Source organism: Oncorhynchus mykiss, chromosome 15 (genome assembly GCF_057628025.1).
Source record: "Oncorhynchus mykiss isolate SJ-2025 chromosome 15, ASM5762802v1, whole genome shotgun sequence".
NCBI classification, from domain to species: domain Eukaryota; kingdom Metazoa; phylum Chordata; class Actinopteri; order Salmoniformes; family Salmonidae; genus Oncorhynchus; species Oncorhynchus mykiss.
Window position 1 is genome coordinate 5192967 of NC_143036.1, and position 22633 is coordinate 5215599.

A 22633-nucleotide genomic window follows, 5' to 3' on the forward strand; every position below is an offset into this window, starting at 1 on the left:
ATCGGTGGTGACCGTGTTACCTAGCCTCAGTGCAGTGGGCAGCTGGGAGGAGGTGCTCTTGTTCTCCATGGACTTCACAGTGTCCCAGAACTTTTTGGAGTTGGAGCTACAAGATGCAAACTTCTGCCTGAAGAAGTTGGCTTTAGCTTTCCTGACTGACTGTGTGTATTGGTTCCTGACTTCCCTGAACAGTTGCATATCGCGGGGACTGTTCGATGTTAGTGCAGTCCGCCACAGGATGTTTTTGTGCTGGTCGAGGGCAGTCAGGTCTGGAGTGAACCAGGGGCTATATCTGTTCTTAGTTCTGCATTTTTTGAACGGAGCATGCTTATCTAAAATGGTGAGGAAGTTACTTTTAAAGAAAGACCAGGCATCCTCAACTGACGGGATGAGGTCAATGTCCTTCCAGGATACCCGGGCCAGGTCGATTAGAAAGGCCTGCTCACAGAAGTGTTTTAGGGAGCGTTTGACAGTGATGAGGGGTGGTCGTTTGACTGCGGCTCCATAGCGGATACAGGCAATGAGGCAGTGATCGCTGAGATCCTGGTTGAAGACAGCGGAGGTGTATTTGGAGGGCCAGTTGGTCAGGATGACGTCAATGAGGGTGCCCTTGTTTACAGAGTTAGGGTTGTACCTGGTGGGTTCCTTGATGATTTGAGTGAGATTGAGGGCATCTAGCTTAGATTGTAGGACTGCCGGGGTGTTAAGCATATCCCAGTTTAGGTCACCTAACAGAACAAACTCTGAAGCTAGATGGGGGGCGATCAATTCACAAATGGTGTCCAGGGCACAGCTGGGAGCTGAGGGGGGTCGGTAGCAGGCGGCAACAGTGAGAGACTTATTTCTGGAGAGAGTAATTTTCAAAATTAGTAGTTCGAACTGTTTGGGTATGGACCTGGAAAGTATGACATTACTTTGCAGGCTATCTCTGCAGTAGACTGCAACTCCTCCTCCTTTGGCAGTTCTATCTTGACGGAAGATGTTATAGTTGGGTATGGAAATCTCAGAATTTTTGGTGGCCTTCCTGAGCCAGGATTCAGACACGGCAAGGACATCAGGGTTAGCAGAGTGTAATAGAGCAGTGAGTAAGACAAACTTAGGGAGGAGGCTTCTGATGTTGACATGCATGAAACCAAGGCTTTTTCGATCACAGAAGTCAACAAATGAGGGTGCCTGGGGACATGCAGGGCCTGGGTTTACCTCCACATCACCCGCGGAACAGAGAAGGAGTAGTATGAGGGTGCGGCTGAAGGCTATCAAAACTGGTCGCCTAGGGCGTTGGGGACAGAGAATAAGAGGAGCAGGTTTCTGGGCATGGTAGAATATATTCAGGGCATAATGCGCAAACAGGGGTATGGTGGGGTGCGGGTACAACGGAGGTAAGCCCAGGCACTGGGTGATGATGAGAGAGGTTGTATCTCTGGACATGCTGGTTGTAATGGGTGAGGTCACCGCATGTGTGGGGGGTGGGACAAAGGAGGTAACAGGGGTATAAAGAGTGGAACTAGGGGCTCCATTGTAAACTAAAACAATGATAACTAACCTGCACAACAGTATACAAGGCATATTGACATTTGAGAAAGACATACAGCGAGGCATACAGTAATCACAGGTGTTGAATTGGGAGAGCTAGCTAAAACAGTAGGTGAGACAACAGCTAATCAGCTAGCACAACAACAGCAGGTAGAATGGCGATTGATTAGGCAGAGAGGGTCGGATTAACTACACACAGAGCCTAAGTGCGGCTGGGGCCGACAGATAAAACATAAACAAGCAGAATGGATTACCGTGATTAATGGACAGTCCAGCATGCATCAGCTATGTAGCCAAGTGATCAGTGTCCAAGGGGCAGCGGTGGATGGGGCAGGGAAGCTGGACTGGCGAGTGTTATCCAGGTTAGAAAACTAACAATGACCAAATAGCTTGTAGCCAGTTAGCTGGTTAGCTTCTGGAGGTTCTTGAGTGTGTTCTAAGAATGTAAAGATAATAGCGATTCCGTATCACATTGGGTGAGGCAGGTTACCGGAAGGTATAAACAAATTAAAAATCGAAAAGGGGAAGAAAGTAAATATGGGTTCAGTGAGTGTTTGGGACGCGGCGATTCAGACGGTTAGCAGGCCTGTGCTAACAAGCTAACAGTTAGTAGACGGTGCTAAACACGGTAGCAGTTAGCGGACCGGGCTAAACAAGCTAGCAGTTAGCAGGCCGAATTTGCAAGCAAGGAGATAGCAAGGGCTAGAGAGTTAGCCTTTGGGGACGTCGCGATGGGGGTATCTGTTTATTCCTCTTCATGCAGTGACATCGATGGACCGGTCGTGGGTCTGGATATTGTAGCCCAGGAGCTCAAAATGTTCCGTTTGCGATGGGAATCCGGGGATGAAAAATAAAATAAAATAATAAATAGGTCCGTTATGCTCTGGTTAGAGTCGCGTTGTTCGAACTGGCGAGAGCTTTCCGAGCTAAAGGTTAGCTGATGACCGGTTAGCTGAAGACCGCTAGCAATGTTTTGCTGAAGCTGGTAGTTCGTTGGCTAGCTTCAGTTGAGGGGTTCCAAGGTCCGAAGTAAATATAAATACTTTAGGAAAAATAGCTACGTTGGGTGAGGCGGGTTGCAGGAGAGTATTTAGAAGAAGTTGAGGTTCAGCAAAAAGTTTTAAAGATATGTGAAGAAAAAAAAACGAAAACAAACGATATATACAAGGGACACAACACGACAATACGTCCTACTGCTACGCCATCTTGGATCAACTACATGTACAGGCTTAATGACTACATGTACAGGCTTAATGACTACATGTACAGGCTTAATGACTACAGTCTTAATGACTACATGTACAGGCTTAATGACTACAGGCTTAATGACTACAGGCTTAATGACTACATGTACAGGCTTAATGACTACATGTAAAGGCTTAATGACTACATATACAGTCTTAATGACTACATGTACAGGCTTAATGACTACATGTACAGGCTTAAGTTCATGACTACATGTACAGCCTTAAGGACTACAGTCTTAATGACTACATGTACAGTCTTAATGACTACATGTACAGGCTTAATGACTACATGTACAGGCTTAAGGACTTCAGGCTTAATGACTACAGCCTTAATGACTACATGTACAAGCTTAATGACTACAAGCTTAATGACTACATGTACAGGCTTAATGACTACACGTATTGTACAGTCTTAATGACTACATGTACAGGCTTAATGACTACATGTACAGGCTTAATGACTACATGTACAGGCTTCATGATTACAGGCTTAATGACTACATGTACAGTCTTAATGACTACATGTACAGGCTTAATGACTACAGGCTTAATGACCACATGTACAGGCTTAATGACTACATGTACAGGCTTAATGACTACAAGTCCATCTCCTGTTTCTATAGTGTGAGGCAGCTTGATGTACCAGTACACACCTGGAGAGGACACTAGTCTATCTCCTGTTGCCTCTCTGATGGCGCCGACAGAGATGGTTGCTTCGCTTCGAGTCCTTAGGAAACTATGCAGTATTTTTTTTAATGTATTATTTCTTACATTGTTACCCCAGGAAATCTTAAGTCTTATTTCATACAGCCGGGAAGAACTATTGGATGTAAGAGCGATGTCAACTTACCAACATTACATCCAGGAATATGACTTTCCCAAAGTGGATCCTCTGTTTGGACCACCACCCAGGACAATGGATCTAATCCCAGTAGCCGAACCAAAACAACGGCGCTGCAGAAGGGGCAAACGGAGCGGCCTCCTGGTCAGGCTCCATAGAAGTCTACATCACCCACCACTCCAGAGTATACTACTCGCCAATGTCCAGTCTCTTGACAACAAGGTAGATGAAATTCGAGCAAGGGTTGCCTTCCAGAGAGACATCAGAGATTGTAACATTCTCTTTTTCACGGAAACATGGCTCTCTCGGGATATGTTGTCGGAATCGGTTCAGCCACCGGGCTTCTCCATGCATCGCGCCGACAGAGATAAACACCTCTCTGGGAAGAGGAAGGGCGGGTGTAACGATAACATCATACAGGATCTCTAGTCATTCTGCTCACCCAACCTAGAATTCCTTACAATCAAATGCCGGCCATATTACCTCCCAAGAGAATTCTTGTCAGTTATTGTCACAGCTGTGTACATTCCCCCTCAAGCAGACACCACGACAGCACTCAAGGAACTTCCCTGGACTCTATGTAAACTGGAAACTGTAAATCCTGAGGCTGCATTTATTATAGCTGGGGATTTTAACAAAGAAAATTTGAGAACAAGGCTACCTAAATTCTATCAGCATATTGATTGCAGTACTAGCGGCGGTAATACATTCAATCACTGCTACTCTAACTTCCGCAATGCATACAAAGCCCTCCGCCACCCTCCCTTCGGAAAATCCGACCACGACGCCATCTTGCTCCTACCATCTTATAGGCAGAAACTCAAACAGGATGTACCAGTGACTAGAACCATTCAATGCTGTTCTGACCAATCGGAATCCGCGCCTCAAGGTTGTTTTGATCATGCGGACTGAAAAATGTTCCCGGTCAGCCTCCGAGAACAACATCGGTCTACACACTGGCTCTGTGAGTGAGTTTATAAGGAAGTGCATTGGAGATGTTGTTCCCACTGTAACTATTAAAACCTACCCTAACCAGAAACCATGGATGGATGGCTGCATTCGCGCAAAAATGAATGCGCGAACCATGGAAAGAGGTCTAGGAATATGGCAGTACATTTATTCCGTCCGCAAGGCAATCAAACAAGCGAAATTCCAGTACAGGGACAAAGTGGAGTCGCAATTCAACAGCTCAGACACAAGACATATGTGGCAGGGTCTAAAGGAAATCCTGGACTACAAAAAGAAAACCAGCCACGCCACGGACACCGACGACACACTTTCAGACAAACTAAACACCTTCTTTGTCGGCTTTGAGGATATTACAGTGCCACCGTCACGTCCTGATATCAAAGACTGCGCCCCCCCCTCCTTCTCTGTGGCCGACGTGAGTAAAATATTTAAACATTTTAACCCTCGCAGGGATGCTGGCCCAGACGGCATCCCCAGCCGCGTCCTCAGAGCATGCAAAGACCAGCTGGCTGGTGTATTTACGGACATATTCAATTGCTCCTATCCTAGTCTGCTGTCCCCACATGCTTCAAGAGGGCCACCATTGTTCCTGTTCCCAGGAAAGCTAAGGTAACTGAGCTAAATTACTACCTTCCGTCATCATGAAGTGCTTTGAGAGACTAGTCAAGGACCATTTCACCTCCACCCTACCTGACACCCTAGACCCACTCCAATTTGCTTACCCCCCCCCAATAGGACCCTGGGTCTCGACCCCGCCCTGTGCAACTGGGTCCTGGACTTCCTGACGGGCCGCCCCCAGGTGGTGAGGGTAGGTAACAACATCTCCATCCCACTGATCCTCAACACTAGGGCCCCACTAGGGTGCGTTCTCAGCCCTCTCCTGTACTCCCTGTTCACCCATGACTGCGTGGTCATGCACGCCTCCAACTCAATCATCAAGTTTGCAGACGACACTACAGTGGTAGGCTTGATGATCAACAACGACGAGACGGCCTACAGGGAGAAGATGAGGGCCCTCGGAGTGTGGTGTCACACCCAATGTCAACAAAACATAGGGGATGAACGTGGACTTCAGAAAACAGCAGAGGGAGCACCCCCCTACCCACATCGATGGGACAATAGTGGAGAGGGTAGTAAGTTTTAAGTTCCTCGGTGTACACATCAGGGACAAATTAAAATGGTCCACCCACACAGACAGCGTTGTGAAGAAGGCGCAGCAGCGCCTCTTCAACCTCAGGAGGCTGAAGAAATTCGGCTTGTCACCAAAAACACTCACAAACTTCTACAGATGCACAATCGAGAGCATCCTGTCGGGCTGTATCACCGCCTGGTACGGCAACTGCTCCGCCCACAACCGCAAGGATCTCCAGAGGGTAGTGAGGTCTGCACAACGCATCACCGGGGGCAAACCTCCTGCCCTCCAGGACACCTACACCACCCGATGTCACAGAAAGGCCAAGAAGATAACAAGGACAACAAACACCTGAGCCACTGCCTGTTCACCCCGCTATTATCCAGAAGGCGAGGTCAGTACAGGTGCATCAAAGCTGGGACCGAGAGACTGAAAAACAGCTTCTATCTCAAGGCCATCAGACTGTTAAACTGCCATCAATAACATTGAGTGGCTTGCTGCCAACATACTGACTCAACTCTAGCTACTTTAATAATGGAAAATGTATGTAATAAATGTATCACTAGCCACTTTAAACAATGCCACTTCATATAATGTTTACATACCCTACATTACTCATCTCATATGAATATAATGTACTCTATACAATCTACTGCATCTTGCCATCTTGATGTAATAAATGCATCACTAGCCACTTTAAACAATGCCACTTTATATAATGTTTACATACCCTACATTACTCATCTCATATGTATATACTGTACTCTATACCATCTACTGAATCTTGCCTATGCCGTTTGGACATCACTCATTCATATATTTTTATGTACATATTCTTATTAATTCCTTTACACTTGTGTGTGTATAAGGTAGTTGTTGTGAAATTGTTAGGTTAGATTACTTGTTAGATATTACTGCATGGTCGGAACTAGAAGCACAAGCATCTGCTAACCATGTGTAAGTGATCATTTCAATTTGATTTGATTTGTTTCAGTTGTGTGATTCAGCTTGATGTATCGACACCCCCTGGAGGTAGATTTATGTATTGACACCTACTGTAGGCAGCTTGATGTATCGACACCCCCTGGAGGTAGATTTATGTACTGACACCTACTGTAGGCAGCTTGATGTATCGACACCTACTGTAGGCAGCTTGATGTATCGACACCTACTGTAGGCAGCTTGATGTATCGACACCTACTGTAGGCAGCTTGATGTATCGACACCTACTGTAGGCAGCTTGATGTATCGACACCTACTGTAGGCAGCTTGATGTATCGACACCTACTGTAGGCAGCTTGATGTATCGACACCTACTGTAGGCAGCTTGATGTATCGACACCTACTGTAGGCAGCTTGATGTATCGACACCTACTGTAGGCAGCTTGATGTATCGACACCTACTGCAGGCAGCTTGATGTATTGACACCTACTGTAGGCAGCTTGATGTATCGACACCTACTGTAGGCAGCTTGATGTATCGACACCTACTGTAGGCAGCTTGATGTATCGACACCCCCTGGAAGTAGATTTATGTACTGACACCTACTGTAGGCAGCTTGATGTACTGACACCTACTGTAGGCAGCTTGATGTATCGACACCCCCTGGAGGTAGATTTATGTACTGACACCTACTGTAGGCAGCTTGATGTATCGACACCTACTGTAGGCAGCTTGATGTATCGACACCTACTGTAGGCAGCTTGATGTATCGACACCTACTGCAGGCAGCTTGATGTATCGACACCTACTGTAGGCAGCTTGATGTATCGACACCTACTGCAGGCAGCTTGATGTATCGACACCTACTGTAGGCAGCTTGATGTACTGACACCTACTGTAGGCAGCTTGATGTATTGACACCTACTGTAGGCAGCTTGATGTATCGACACCTACTGTAGGCAGCTTGATGTATCGACACCTACTGTAGGCAGATTGATGTATCGGCACCTACTGTAGGCAGCTTGATGTATCGACACCTACTGTAGGCAGCTTGATGTATCGACACCTACTGTAGGCAGCTTGATGTACTGACACCTACTGTAGGCAGCTTGATGTATCGACACCTACTGTAGGCAGCTTGATGTATCGACACCCCCTGGAGGTAGATTTATGTATTGACACCCCCTGGAGGTAGATTTATGTATTGACACCTACTGCAGGCAGCTTGATGTATCGAGGTAGATTTATGTATTGACACCTACTGTAGGCAGCTTGATGTATCGACACCCCCTGGAGGTAGATTTATGTATTGACACCTACTGTAGGCAGCTTGATGTATCGACACCCCCTGGAGGTAGATTTATGTATTGACACCTACTGTAGGCAGCTTGATGTATCGACACCCCCTGGAGGTAGATTTATGTATTGACACCTACTGTAGGCAGCTTGATGTATCGACACCCCCTGGAGGTAGATTTATGTATTGACACCTACTGCAGGCAGCTTGATGTATCGACACCTACTGTAGGCAGCTTGATGTATTGACACCTACTGTAGGCAGCTTGATGTATCGACACCCCCTGGAGGTAGATTTATGTATTGACACCTACTGTAGGCAGCTTGATGTATCGACACCCCCTGGAGGTAGATTTATGTATTGACACCTACTGTAGGCAGCTTGATGTATCGACACCTACTGTAGGCAGCTTGATGTATCGACACCTACTGTAGGCAGCTTGATGTACTGACACCCCCTGGAGGTAGATTTATGTATTGACACCTACTGTAGGCAGCTTGATGTATCGACACCTACTGCAGGCAGCTTGATGTATCGACACCTACTGCAGGCAGCTTGATGTATCGACACCTACTGCAGGCAGCTTGATGTATCGACCCCTACTGCAGGCAGCTTGATGTACTGACACCTACTGTAGGCAGCTTGATGTATCGACACCTACTGTAGGCAGCTTGATGTATCGACACCTACTGCAGGCAGCTTGATGTATCGACACCTACTGTAGGCAGCTTGATGTACTGACACCTACTGTAGGCAGCTTGATGTATCGACACCCCCTGGAGGTAGATTTATGTACTGACACCTACTGTAGGCAGCTTGATGTATCGACACCTACTGTAGGCAGCTTGATGTATCGACACCTACTGTAGGCAGCTTGATGTATCGACACCTACTGCAGGCAGCTTGATGTATCGACACCTACTGTAGGCAGCTTGATGTATCGACACCTACTGCAGGCAGCTTGATGTATCGACACCTACTGTAGGCAGCTTGATGTACTGACACCTACTGTAGGCAGCTTGATGTATTGACACCTACTGTAGGCAGCTTGATGTATCGACACCTACTGTAGGCAGCTTGATGTATCGACACCTACTGTAGGCAGATTGATGTATCGGCACCTACTGTAGGCAGCTTGATGTATCGACACCTACTGTAGGCAGCTTGATGTATCGACACCTACTGTAGGCAGCTTGATGTACTGACACCTACTGTAGGCAGCTTGATGTATCGACACCTACTGTAGGCAGCTTGATGTATCGACACCCCCTGGAGGTAGATTTATGTATTGACACCCCCTGGAGGTAGATTTATGTATTGACACCTACTGCAGGCAGCTTGATGTATCGAGGTAGATTTATGTATTGACACCTACTGTAGGCAGCTTGATGTATCGACACCCCCTGGAGGTAGATTTATGTATTGACACCTACTGTAGGCAGCTTGATGTATCGACACCCCCTGGAGGTAGATTTATGTATTGACACCTACTGTAGGCAGCTTGATGTATCGACACCCCCTGGAGGTAGATTTATGTATTGACACCTACTGTAGGCAGCTTGATGTATCGACACCCCCTGGAGGTAGATTTATGTATTGACACCTACTGCAGGCAGCTTGATGTATCGACACCTACTGTAGGCAGCTTGATGTATTGACACCTACTGTAGGCAGCTTGATGTATCGACACCCCCTGGAGGTAGATTTATGTATTGACACCTACTGTAGGCAGCTTGATGTATCGACACCCCCTGGAGGTAGATTTATGTATTGACACCTACTGTAGGCAGCTTGATGTATCGACACCTACTGTAGGCAGCTTGATGTATCGACACCTACTGTAGGCAGCTTGATGTACTGACACCCCCTGGAGGTAGATTTATGTATTGACACCTACTGTAGGCAGCTTGATGTATCGACACCTACTGCAGGCAGCTTGATGTATCGACACCTACTGCAGGCAGCTTGATGTATCGACACCTACTGCAGGCAGCTTGATGTATCGACCCCTACTGCAGGCAGCTTGATGTACTGACACCTACTGTAGGCAGCTTGATGTATCGACACCTACTGTAGGCAGCTTGATGTATCGACACCTACTGCAGGCAGCTTGATGTATCGACACCTACTGTAGGCAGCTTGATGTACTGACACCTACTGTAGGCAGCTTGATGTACTGACACCCCCTGGAGGTAGATTTATGTATTGACACCTACTGTAGGCAGCTTGATGTATCGACACCCCCTGGAGGTAGATTTATGTATTGAAACCTACTGCAGGCAGCTTGATGTATCGACACCTACTGTAGGCAGCTTGATGTACTGACACCTACTGCAGGCAGCTTGATGTATCGACACCCCCTGGAGGTAGATTTATGTATTGAAACCTACTGCAGGCAGCTTGATGTATCGACACCTACTGCAGGCAGCTTGATGTATCGACACCTACTGCAGGCAGCTTGATGTATCGACACCTACTGTAGGCAGCTTGATGTATCGACACCTACTGCAGGCAGCTTGATGTATCGACACCCCCTGAAGGGAGATTGATGTATTGACACCTACTGTAGGCAGCTTGATGTACTGACACCTACTGCAGGCAGATTGATGTATTGACACCTACTGTAGGCAGCTTGATGTATCGACACCTACTGTAGGCAGCTTGATGTATCGACACCTACTGTAGGCAGCTTGATGTACTGACACCTACTGTAGGCAGCTTGATGTATCGACACCTACTGTAGGCAGCTTGATGTACTGACACCTACTGTAGGCAGCTTGATGTATCGACACCTACTGTAGGCAGCTTGATGTATCGACACCTACTGTAGGCAGCTTGATGTATCGACAACTACTGTAGGCAGCTTGATGTATCGACACCTACTGTAGGCAGCTTGATGTACTGACACCTACTGTAGGCAGCTTGATGTACTGACACCTACTGTAGGCAGCTTGATGTACTGACACCTACTGTAGGCAGCTTGATGTATCGACACCTACTGTAGGCAGCTTGATGTACTGACACCTACTGTAGGCAGCTTGATGTACTGACACCCCCTGAAGGGAGATTGATGTACTGACACCCCTTGCAGGCAGATTTATGTATATATGCAAATACATACTAGAACGTGGCCAATAGGATCTTGGTAGCTCGTGCTTGGCTCTGCCCACCTCCTTGCTTGTTCTGCCCACTACAATTAATTTGCTCGCATTGGAAACGCCAGGCAATGGTCTATATTGTGTTAGCTATACAAATCTTTGTCTTTACCGCATCTATGCAAATGCTTTAATTTCTTCACATTCACAACAGTAATTCAGCAGCTCGCCATACTTCTAAATAATGACCTTGTAATGTGTTCATTTTCCTGTTATGGCGAATCAAATTTGGCTACAGTTAAACTCAATACGATGACAGATACACTATATATACTAAAGTATGTGGACACCCTTTCAAATGAGTGGATTTGGGTATTTCAGCCACACCCGTTTGTTGCTGACAGGTGCATAAAGAGCTCAGTGACTTTCAACGTGGCACCATGATAGTGTGCCACTGTTCCAACAAGTCAGTTTGTCACATGTCTGCCCAGCTAGAGCTGCCGAGGCCAACTGTAAGTGCTGTTATTGTGAAGTGGAAAAGTCTAGGAGCTTCATGAAATGGTTTTCCATGGCCAAATAGCCGCACAAAATCCTAAGATCACCATGCACAATGCCAAGTGTCGGCTGGAATGGTATAAAGCTCACCGCCATTGGACTCTGGAGCCGTGGAAACACTGTTCTCTGGAGTGATGAATCACGCTTCACCATCTAGTAGTCCGACGGACATATCTGGGCTTGGCAGATGCCAGCCCCAATGCATAGTGCCAACTGCACAGTTTGGTGGAGGGCGGCTGTTTTTCATGTTTCGGGACAGACCCTTAGTTTCAGTGAAGGGAAATCTTAACGCTACAGCATACAATGTCATTCTAGATGATTCTGTGCTTCCAAACCTTGTGGAAACAGTTTTGGGAAGGCGCTTTTCTGTTTCTGCATGACTATGCCTCTGTGCACAAAGCGAGGTGCATACAGAAATGGTTTGTCTCGGTTGGTGTGCAAGAACTTGACTGGCCAGCACAGAGCCCTGGTCTCAATCTCAGTGAACACCTCTTTGGGATGAGTTGGAACGCCGACTGCAAGCCAGGCCTAATCGCTCAACATCAGCACCCGACCTCACTAATGCTCGTCGCTGAATGGAAGCAAATCCCAACAGCAATGTTTCAAACATCTACTGGAATGCCTTCACAGAAGAGTGGAGGCTGTTATAGCAGCAAAGGGGGGACCAACTCCATTTTAAAGCCTTCACAGAAGAGTGGAGGCTGTTATAGCAGCAAAAGGGGGGGACCAACTCCATGTTAATGCTCATGATTTTAAAATGAGATGTTCGACTAGCAGGCGTCCACATACTTTTGGTCATGTAGTGTGTGTTCTGGTAATTTTGAGCTGGCTAGCAAGCTAGATACTGTAGTAAAAGTAGCTAACAGGCTAGCAAAAAACCAAAACATTGTCTAGATAGTTGATTTTATTTGCCTGGCTTTTAAGATTTACATATTTTCTAAATACATTTTAAATGGATGTTATACAGACTGTTGGACCAGACTGATGAGATGTCATACAGACTGTTGGACCAGACTGATGAGATGTCATACAGACTGTTGGACCAGACTGATGAGATGTCATGCAGACTGTTGGACCAGACTGATGAGATGTCATACAGACTGTTGGACCAGACTGATGAGATGTCATGCCGACTGTTGGACCAGACTGATGAGATGTCATGCAGACTGTTGGACCAGACTGATGAGATGTCATACAGACTGTTGGACCAGACTGATGAGATGTCATGCAGACTGTTGGACCAGACTGATGAGATGTCATGCCGACTGTTGGACCAGACTGATTAGATGTCATACAGACTGTTGGACCAGACTGATGAGATGTCATGCCGACTGTTGGACCAGACTGATGAGATGTCATACAGACTGTTGGACCAGACTGATGAGATGTCATACAGACTGTTGGACCAGACTGATGAGATGTCATACAGACTGTTGGACCAGACTGATGAGATGTCATACAGACTGTTGGACCAGACTGATGAGATGTCATACAGACTGTTGGACCAGACTGATGAGATGTCATGCAGACTGTTGGACCAGACTGATGAGATGTCATACAGACTGTTGGACCAGACTGATGAGATGTCATACAGACTGTTGGACCAGACTGATGAGATGTCATGCAGACTGTTGGACCAGACTGATGAGATGTCATACAGACTGTTGGACCAGACTGATGAGATGTCATACAGACTGTTGGACCAGACTGATGAGATGTCATACAGACTGTTGGACCAGACTGATGAGATGTCATACAGACTGTTGGACCAGACTGATGAGATGTCATACAGACAGACTGTTGGACCAGACTGATGAGATGTTATACAGACTGTTGGACCAGACTGATGAGATGTCATGCAGACTGTTGGACCAGACTGATGAGATGTTATACAGACTGTTGGACCAGACTGATGAGATGTCATACAGACTGTTGGACCAGACTGATGAGATGTCATACAGACTGATGAGATGTCATACAGACTGTTGGGCCAGACTGATGAGATGTCATACAGACTGTTGGACCAGACTGATGAGATGTCATACAGACTGTTGGACCAGACTGATGAGATGTCATACAGACTGTTGGACCAGACTGATGAGATGTCATGCAGACTGTTGGACCAGACTGATGAGATGTCATACAGACTGTTGGGCCAGACTGATGAGATGTCATACAGACTGTTGGACCAGACTGATGAGATGTCATACAGACTGTTGGACCAGACTGATGAGATGTCATGCCGACTGTTGGACCAGACTGATGAGATGTCATGCAGACTGTTGGACCAGACTGATGAGATGTCATACAGACTGTTGGACCAGACTGATAAGATGTTATACAGACTGTTGGACCAGACTGATGACTGACTGACTGCAATGTGCCTTACATTCTGAAAATAAAAGCTGAAATAGTTACTACACAACATACATAAGACAAAAAAACTAAAGACTGACACAAACTGAATGACCAAAAAGCACCCCAAGGAAAAGCAAAGTTAAAAATATGTTTTAAGATATGTTTTGCCCCCAGACTCTTTTAAAGATGTCCACAGTTTCGGCCCCCCCTCAGGTTCTCTGGCTGTTCCAGAGGCTGGGGGCATAGTAACTAAAGGCTGGGGGCATAGTAACTAAAGGCTGGGGGCATAGTAACTAAAGGCTGGGGGCATAGTAACTAAAGGCTGGGGGCATAGTAACTAAAGGCTGGGGGGCATAGTAACTAAAGGCTGGGGGGCATAGTAACTAAAGGCTGGGGGTATAGTAACTAAAGGCTGGGGGGCATAGTAACTAAAGGCTGGGGGGCATAGTAACTAAAGGCTGGGGGCATAGTAACTAAAGGCTGGGGGCATAGTAACTAAAGGCTGGGGGCATAGTAACTAAAGGCTGTGGGCATAGTAACTAAAGGCTGGGGGCATAGTAACTAAAGGCTGGGGGCATAGTAACTAAAGGCTGGGGGCATAGTAACTAAAGGCTGGGGGCATAGTAACTAAAGGCTGGGGGCATAGTAACTAAAGGCTGGGGGCATAGTAACTAAAGGCTGGGGGGCATAGTAACTAAAGGCTGGGGGGCATAGTAACTAAAGGCTGGGGGGCATAGTAACTAAAGGCTGGGGGGTATAGTAACTAAAGGCTGGGGGGCATAGTAACTAAAGGCTGGGGGCATAGTAACTAAAGGCTGGGGGCATAGTAACTAAAGGCTGTGGGCATAGTAACTAAAGGCTGCCTCTCCATGCCTCTTTGTCCTGGGCTTTGGGATATTTAAAAGGCCAGAGGACCTGATGGACCTACTGGGTACATAACTTAAAAGCACGTCTGACATGTATTGAGGTGCACCATCGTGGATTGATTTAAAAACCAATAGAAGAATCTTAAAATGAATTCTGTAACTCACAGGCAGACAGTGCAGGGACCATTAAACCGGTGTAATGTGTGCTCTCCGTCTGGTCCTGGTCAGTACCCGTGCTGCAGAAATCTGTATGTTTTGCAGTTGACCAATGTTTTGCTTTTGACCAGACAGGAGAGCATTACGGTAGTCATGCCTGTTTGTAAGAAAAACATGTATGAGTCTCTCTGTATCAGCCTGAGAGAGAAATGGCCACACCTTGGCAATGTGGTAAAAAGCTATTTTGGTCACATTCCTAATGATTAAACATTTAGTTCAGAATCTAAAGTAAAATCTACGTTTTTTTTTTTTTACCTGGTGTTTTATCTTTATTACCTGTGAATTAAAATGTGCGGCCAGATTCTCTCTCTGTGTGCTTTGGTTACAACAGTAAGTCTCTCAGTCCTGTCTTGATTTAGCTGGAGGAAGTTGTGAGCCATCCAAGTACTTAAATCACTACAGTGTAGTACTTTATCCGTGGAGCTAAAATCCTCTGGTGAAAGAGAAATGTAGGGTTACCAGTGAAAAATAAATGACAAAAATTCGGACATCAAAAAATGAACTCTTCTTCCGGTTAAGTCCAAAACCAATTTAGAACTGGACCGGAGAGGCCACCTCTCCATTCTGTTCAGAAGAACATCGTGGACAACCATGTTGAATGTAGCACTTAAATCTAAGGGTACAAGGACAGAGAGCTGTTTGGCATCTCTGTTGGCTCTAAGATCATTTACCACTTTAACCAAGGCTGTCTCTGTGATGTGGTGTGCACGAAAACCAAAATACAGTTGGCACTTAAAAAATAATTTAGCTGTTTGAACACCAATTTCTCCAGAACATTGCTTAGGAATGGAAGGTTGGATATTGGCTGAAAATTGCTAAGAGCTGAAGAATATAGATTACTTTTCTTCAGAAGAGGTTTCACCATAGCAGTTTTTAGTGCCGTGGGGAAAGTGCCTGTGGATAGGGAGTGATTAACAATAGCTTGCACTTCTTCAGATATATAATTGAAAACTGTTTTGAAGAGGGTGCTGGGGATAGGACCTAGAAGACTAGTAGAAGACTTAAATTGTTATATCACTTTCCTGAGCATGTCTGTGTCAACCAGGGAAAATAAATCCATAGTGCCTTTGCGTGGTAGGCTAGAGGGCACATATCGAACTTCTCATCAGCTCTTGCTTTGCTGATACACAGCCTAAACTTATCTCTGAAACTGCCACAAACTCATCACATTTAGATATGGAGGAAAGTTCACATCGGTTTGAGAGGGTAGGATTTATCAGGCCATCATTGGTTGAGAAGAGTAATCTACCCCGCCTGGCATTTCTAATTGCCTTCTTACGCTTAAAAATACGATTGTAACGCAACAAACTGTAGAAAAAAGTCAAAGGGTCTGAATACTTTCCTGAAGGAAAGTTGTTCTCTCACAATATCATAATGGATCTACAACTTTGACTTTGTACACTTCTGCTCTGCCTTCCTACAATTTCTCTTTCATTGATTAGTTTCCTCACTCATCCAAGGGGTTCTCTGTTTGGATGTGGCCGTTCTTATCTTTACTGGAGCCACGGCATCAATAGTTGCCATTCATTTTCTATTATAGTTAACTAAATTGTCACAAGAGGAAGGCAGAATAAGTGATGGTAATAACCAGGCCCAGTAGAAAGCCCCCTGGTAATAACTAGGCCCAGTGGTTGTAGAGGGTGCAACAGGTCAGTATCTCAGGAGTATTGTCAGTTGGCTTTTGAGAGGAGAGGAGAGGAGAGGAGAGAGAGAGAGAGAGAGAGTGTATCCCAAATTGCACATTATTTCCTACATAGTGCCCTACTTTTGACAAGAGCCCTTTGGCCTTCCCTCTAATGGCTAACATTAAAATTTAAGAATGATTAGGCTGATCCTAGATCTGTGCCCTACTGAAACTTCTATCTGCCGGGATCGGTGTGAAACATAACACTGAGGGAGATTGAAGAGAGAGATGAAAACAGCAGGTCAGGGACATGGTAGCACATCTGGTGAACAGGTCAGTGTTGAAAACAGTTGAAACCGGAGCAGCAGCACGAACAGGTGGACTGGGGACAGCTAGGAGTCATCAGGCCAGGTAGTCCTCAGGCATGATCCTAGGGCTCAGGTCCTCCGGGAGGGGAGGGAGAGAGAATTAGAGGGAGCATACTTACATTCACACAGGACACCAGATAGGACAGGAGAATTACACCAAATATATCAGACTGACCCGGCACATAGACTATTGCACAATAGATACCGGAGACAAGAGGGGTCGGGGGACACTGTGGCCCCATCCCACGATACCCCCAGACAGGGCCAACCAGGCAGGATATAACCCCACCCATTTTGCCAAAGCACAGCCCCTACACCACTAGAGGGATGTCAACAGATCACCAACTTACTACCCTGAGACAAGGCCATGAAGATATTCTCCACCGCACAAGCCTGAGGGGACGCAAAACCAGACAGGAAGATCCCATCTGTGACTCAACCCACTCAAGTGACACACCCCTACTAGGGACTGCATGGAAGAACACTAGTAAACCAGTGATCCAGCCCCTGTAATATGGTCAGAGGCTGAGAATCTCAGTGGAGAGAGGGGAGCCGGCAAGGCAGAGACGGCAAGGGCGGTTCTTCACTCCAGTGCATTGACGTTCACCTTTGCCCCCCCCTCGGCCAGACTACACTCAATCATAGGAACTACTGTAGAGATTTAGTCTTCAGTAAAGACTTAAAGGTCCAGACCGAGTCTGCGTCTCTCACATGGGTAGGCAGACCATTCCATAAAAATTGAGCTCTATAGGAGAGAGCCCTGCCTCCAGCTGTTTGCTTAGAAATTCTAGGGGCAATAAGGAGGCCTGCGTCTTGTTACCGTAGCGTGCGTGTAGGTATGTACGGCAGGACCAAATCGGAAAGATAGGTAGGATATGCTTTGTAGGTTAGCAGTAAAACCTTGACATCAGCCCTTGCCTTAACAGGAAACCAGTGTAGAGAGGCTAGCAGTGGAGTAACATGATCACATTTTTTGGTTCTAGTCAGGATTCTAGCAGCCGTGTTTAGCACTAACTGAAGTTTATTTAGTGCTTTATCCGGGTAGCCGGAAAGTAGAGCGTTGCAGTAGTCTAACCTAGAAGTGACAAAAGCATGGATTAATTTTTCTGCCTAATTTTTGAACAGAAAGTTTCTGATTTTTACAATGTTACATAGATGGAAAAAAACGTCCTTGAAACAGTCCTGATATGTTCGTCAAAAGAGAGATCAGGGTCCAGAGTAACGCCGATGTCCTTCACAGTTTTATTTGAGACGACTGTACAACCATTAAGATTCATTGTCAGATCCAACTGCAGACCCTTATGCTTCTTGGGACCTAGAACTAGAATCTCTGTTTTGTCCGAGTTTAAAAGTAAAACTTTTGACGCCATCCACTTCCTTATGTCTGAAACACAGGCTTCCAGGGCAGGCAATTTTGGGGCTTCACCATGTTTCACCAAAATGTACAGCTGTGTGTCATCCACATAGCAGTGAAAGTTGACATTGTGTTTCCCGAATGACATCACCAAGAGGTAGAATATATAGTGAAAACAATAGTGATCCTAAAACAGAACCTTGAGGAACGCCGAAACTTACAACTGATTTGTCAGAGGACAAACCATCCACAGAGACAAACTGATATCTTTCCAACAAATATGCTCTAAACCAGCCAAGAAGTTGTCCGTGTAGACCAATTAAGGTTTCCAATCTCTCCAAAAGAATGTGTGTGATTGATGGTGTCAAAAGCAGCACTAAGGTCTAGGAGCACGAGGGAAGGTCTGACCCCGTTAAAAGGTCAGTTACCACCTTAATAAATGTAATTTGGTGGTGCTGTAATAGCGAGCCGAGCCAGTTGAACATATTGATACCAGGGATATTGTTGTCTTCTGCGTGCTCCTGAAGTGCTCTGGCCCTGTGTGCTCTTTTCACGAGTTTTTTTGTTTTTATTCATTTATTTCTGGCACCTACTTGAGAGGCATGAGGCCTGTGTGGCGTTGTACTGTTACATTCATCCAAGTGTTGAAATGAAACACCTGTGTGTTGCAAAGCTGTCAGTTCTCTCCGCTCTACCTACGCTTTTTAAAATGGTCTGATGTTGGTGATACTCATACATTTGTAAATTCATTTTCTCCTCTTTTTAATGCTTTTTTTTTATGCCATTGTTTACCACTTCAATGGCCTTGAATCTGTAGTTTGAAGCATATATATAAAAACATTTTGTTTCACTGTATTACATATTCAACAATAAACACATCACCCAACACTTTACAAGGGTATGTATGATTCTTGCCATCAAATCATGTCTGTCAGCTTCTATCCTGGTTAATAACATTTAATAAAATGTAGGTTTTCAGCACTCGACTCCACTTTACACGCATAATTAATACACATCCGAGGTTGACGAGTGCTGATTTCACTCAACTTTTTAATAAAGGAACCATTTCCAGATCATAGTCAAATCAAATCAAATGTTATTTATAAAGCCCTTCGTACATCAGCTGATATCTCAAAGTGCTGTACAGAAACGCAGCCTAAAACCCCCAAACAGCAAGCAATGCAGGTGTAGAAGCACGGGGGCTAGGAAAAACTCCCTAGAAAGGCCAGAACCTAGGAAGCAACCTAGAGAGGAACCATGCGGGGTGGCCAGTCCTCTTCTGGCTGTGCCGGGTGGAGAGGAACCAGGCTATGAGGGGTGGGCCAGTCCTCTTCTGGCTGTGCCGGGTGGAGAGGAACCAGGCTATGAGGGGTGGGCCAGTCCTCTTCTGGCTGTGCGGGGTGGAGAGGAACCAGGTTATGAGGGGTGGGCCAGTCCTCTTCTGGCTGTGCGGGGTGGAGAGGAACCATGCTATGAGGGGTGGGCCAGTCCTCTTCTGGCTGTGCCTGGTGGAGATGAACCAGGCTATGAGGGGTGGGCCAGTCCTCTTCTGGCTGTGCTGGGTGGAGAGGAACCAGGCTATGAGGGGTGGGCCAGTCCTCTTCTGACTGTGCCGGGTGGAGATTATAACAGAATATGACCAAGATTAGTCCAAACAAATGATAACAATACATACATCATTTTAGCAAACATTTAAAAAGGAAACATAAAATAATCCAAATGATTATATTTTAGACATATTGAAAAACAAAAGATTATACTATAGAACTGCTAATTTACTCGCATAAAAAGACTATGGATTTATTTGAGAAGATTCAACATCATGAAGCAACATTGGATGACATGATGAAGGTGTGGTAGAGAAGGTGTCAGTTCTCCTCTCCTCCTTCATCATTAGTGATGGTTTTCCTCTCCTCTTCACCAGTGGTGCTGGTTTTCCTCTCCTCTTCATCGGTGGTGCTGGTTTTCCTCTCCTTCATCAGTGGTGCTGGTTCTCCTCTCCTCTTCATCAGTGGTGCTGGTTCTCCTCTCCTCCTTCGGTGGTGCTGGTTTTCCTCTCCTTCATCGGTGGTGCTGGTTTTCCTCTCCTCCTTCGGTGGTGCTGGTTTTCCTCTCCTTCATCGGTGGTGCTGGTTTTCCTCTCCTCCTTCGGTGGTGCTGGTTTTCCTCTCCTCTTCATCGGTGGTGCTGGTTTTCCTCTCCTCTTCATCGGTGGTGCTGGTTTTCCTCTCCTTCATCGGTGGTGCTGGTTTTCCTCTCCTCTTCATCAGTGGTGCTGGTTTTCCTCTCCTTCATCAGTGGTGCTGGTTTTCCTCTCCTTCATCGGTGGTGCTGGTTTTCCTCTCCTCTTCATCAGTGGTGCTGGTTTTCCTCTCCTTCATCGGTGGTGCTGGTTCTCCTCTCCTCCTTCATCAGTGGTGTTGGTTCTCCTCTCCTCTTCATCGGTGGTGTTGGTTCTCCTCTCCTCCTTCATCAGTGGTGTTGGTTTTCCTCTCCTCCTTCATCAGTGGTGTTGGTTTTCCTCTCCTCCTTCATCAGTGGTGCTGGTTTTCCTCTCCTTCATCGGTGGTGCTGGTTCTCCTCTCCTCTTCATCGGTGGTGCTGGTTCTCCTCTCCTCCTTCATCAGTGGTGTTGGTTTTCCTCTCCTCCTTCATCAGTGGTGTTGGTTTTCCTCTCCTCCTTCATCAGTGGTGCTGGTTTTCCTCTCCTCTTCATCAGTGGTGTTGGTTCTCCTCTCCTCCTTCATCAGTGGTGTTGGTTCTCCTCTCCTCCTTCATCAGTGGTGTTGGTTTTCCTCTCCTCCTTCATCAGTGCTGCTGGTTTTCCTCTCCTCTTCATCAGTGGTGTTGGTTCTCCTCTCCTCTTCATCAGTGGTGTTGGTTCTCCTCTCCTCCTTCATCAGTGGTGTTGGTTTTCCTCTCCTCCTTCATCAGTGGTGCTGGTTTTCCTCTCCTCCTTCATCAGTGGTGTTGGTTTTCCTCTCCTTCATCAGTGGTGTTGGTTCTCCTCTCCTCCTTCATCAGTGGTGTTGGTTTTCCTCTCCTTCATCAGTGGTGTTGGTTTTCCTCTCCTCCTTCATCAGTGGTGCTGGTTTTCCTCTCCTTCATCAGTGGTGCTGGTTTTCCTCTCCTCCTTCATCAGTGGTGTTGGTTCTCCTCTCCTCCTTCATCAGTGGTGTTGGTTCTCCTCTCCTCCTTCATCAGTGGTGTTGGTTCACCTCTCCTCCTTCATCAGTGGTGTTGGTTCTCCTCTCCTCCTTCATCAGTGGTGTTGGTTTTCCTCTCCTCCATCAGTGGTGTTGGTTCTCCTCTCCTTCATCAGTGGTGTTGGTTCTCCTCTCCTCCTTCATCAGTGGTGTTGGTTCTCCTCTCCTCCTTCATCAGTGGTGTTGGTTCTCCTCTCCTCTTCATCAGTGGTGTTGGTTTTCCTCTCCTCCTTCATCAGTGGTGTTGGTTCTCCTCTCCTCCTTCATCAGTGGTGCTGGTTTTCCTCTCCTCCTTCATCAGTGGTGTTGGTTTTCCTCTCCTCCTTCATCAGTGGTGTTGGTTTTCCTCTCCTTCATCAGTGGTGTTGGTTCTCCTCTCCTCCTTCATCAGTGGTGTTGGTTTTCCTCTCCTTCATCAGTGGTGTTGGTTTTCCTCTCCTCCTTCATCAGTGGTGCTGGTTTTCCTCTCCTTCATCAGTGGTGCTGGTTTTCCTCTCCTCCTTCATCAGTGGTGTTGGTTCTCCTCTCCTCCTTCATCAGTGGTGTTGGTTCTCCTCTCCTCCATCATCAGTGGTGTTGGTTCTCCTCTCCTCCTTCATCAGTGGTGTTGGTTCTCCTCTCCTCCTTCATCAGTGGTGTTGGTTTTCCTCCCCTCCTTCATCAGTGGTGTTGGTTCTCCTCTCCTCCATCAGTGGTGTTGGTTCTCCTCTCCTTCATCAGTGGTGTTGGTTCTCCTCTCCTCCTCCATCAGTGGTGTTGGTTCTCCTCTCCTCCATCAGTGGTGTTGGTTTTCCTCTCCTTCATCAGTGGTGTTGGTTCTCCTCTCCTCCTTCATCAGTGGTGTTGGTTCTCCTCTCCTCCTTCATCAGTGGTGTTGGTTTTCCTCTCCTCCTTCATCAGTGGTGTTGGTTCTCCTCTCCTCCTTCATCAGTGGTGTTGGTTTTCCTCTCCTCCTCCATCAGTGGTGCTGGTTCTCCTCTCCTCTTCATCAGTGGTGTTGGTTTTCCTCTCCTCCTTCATTAGTGGTGT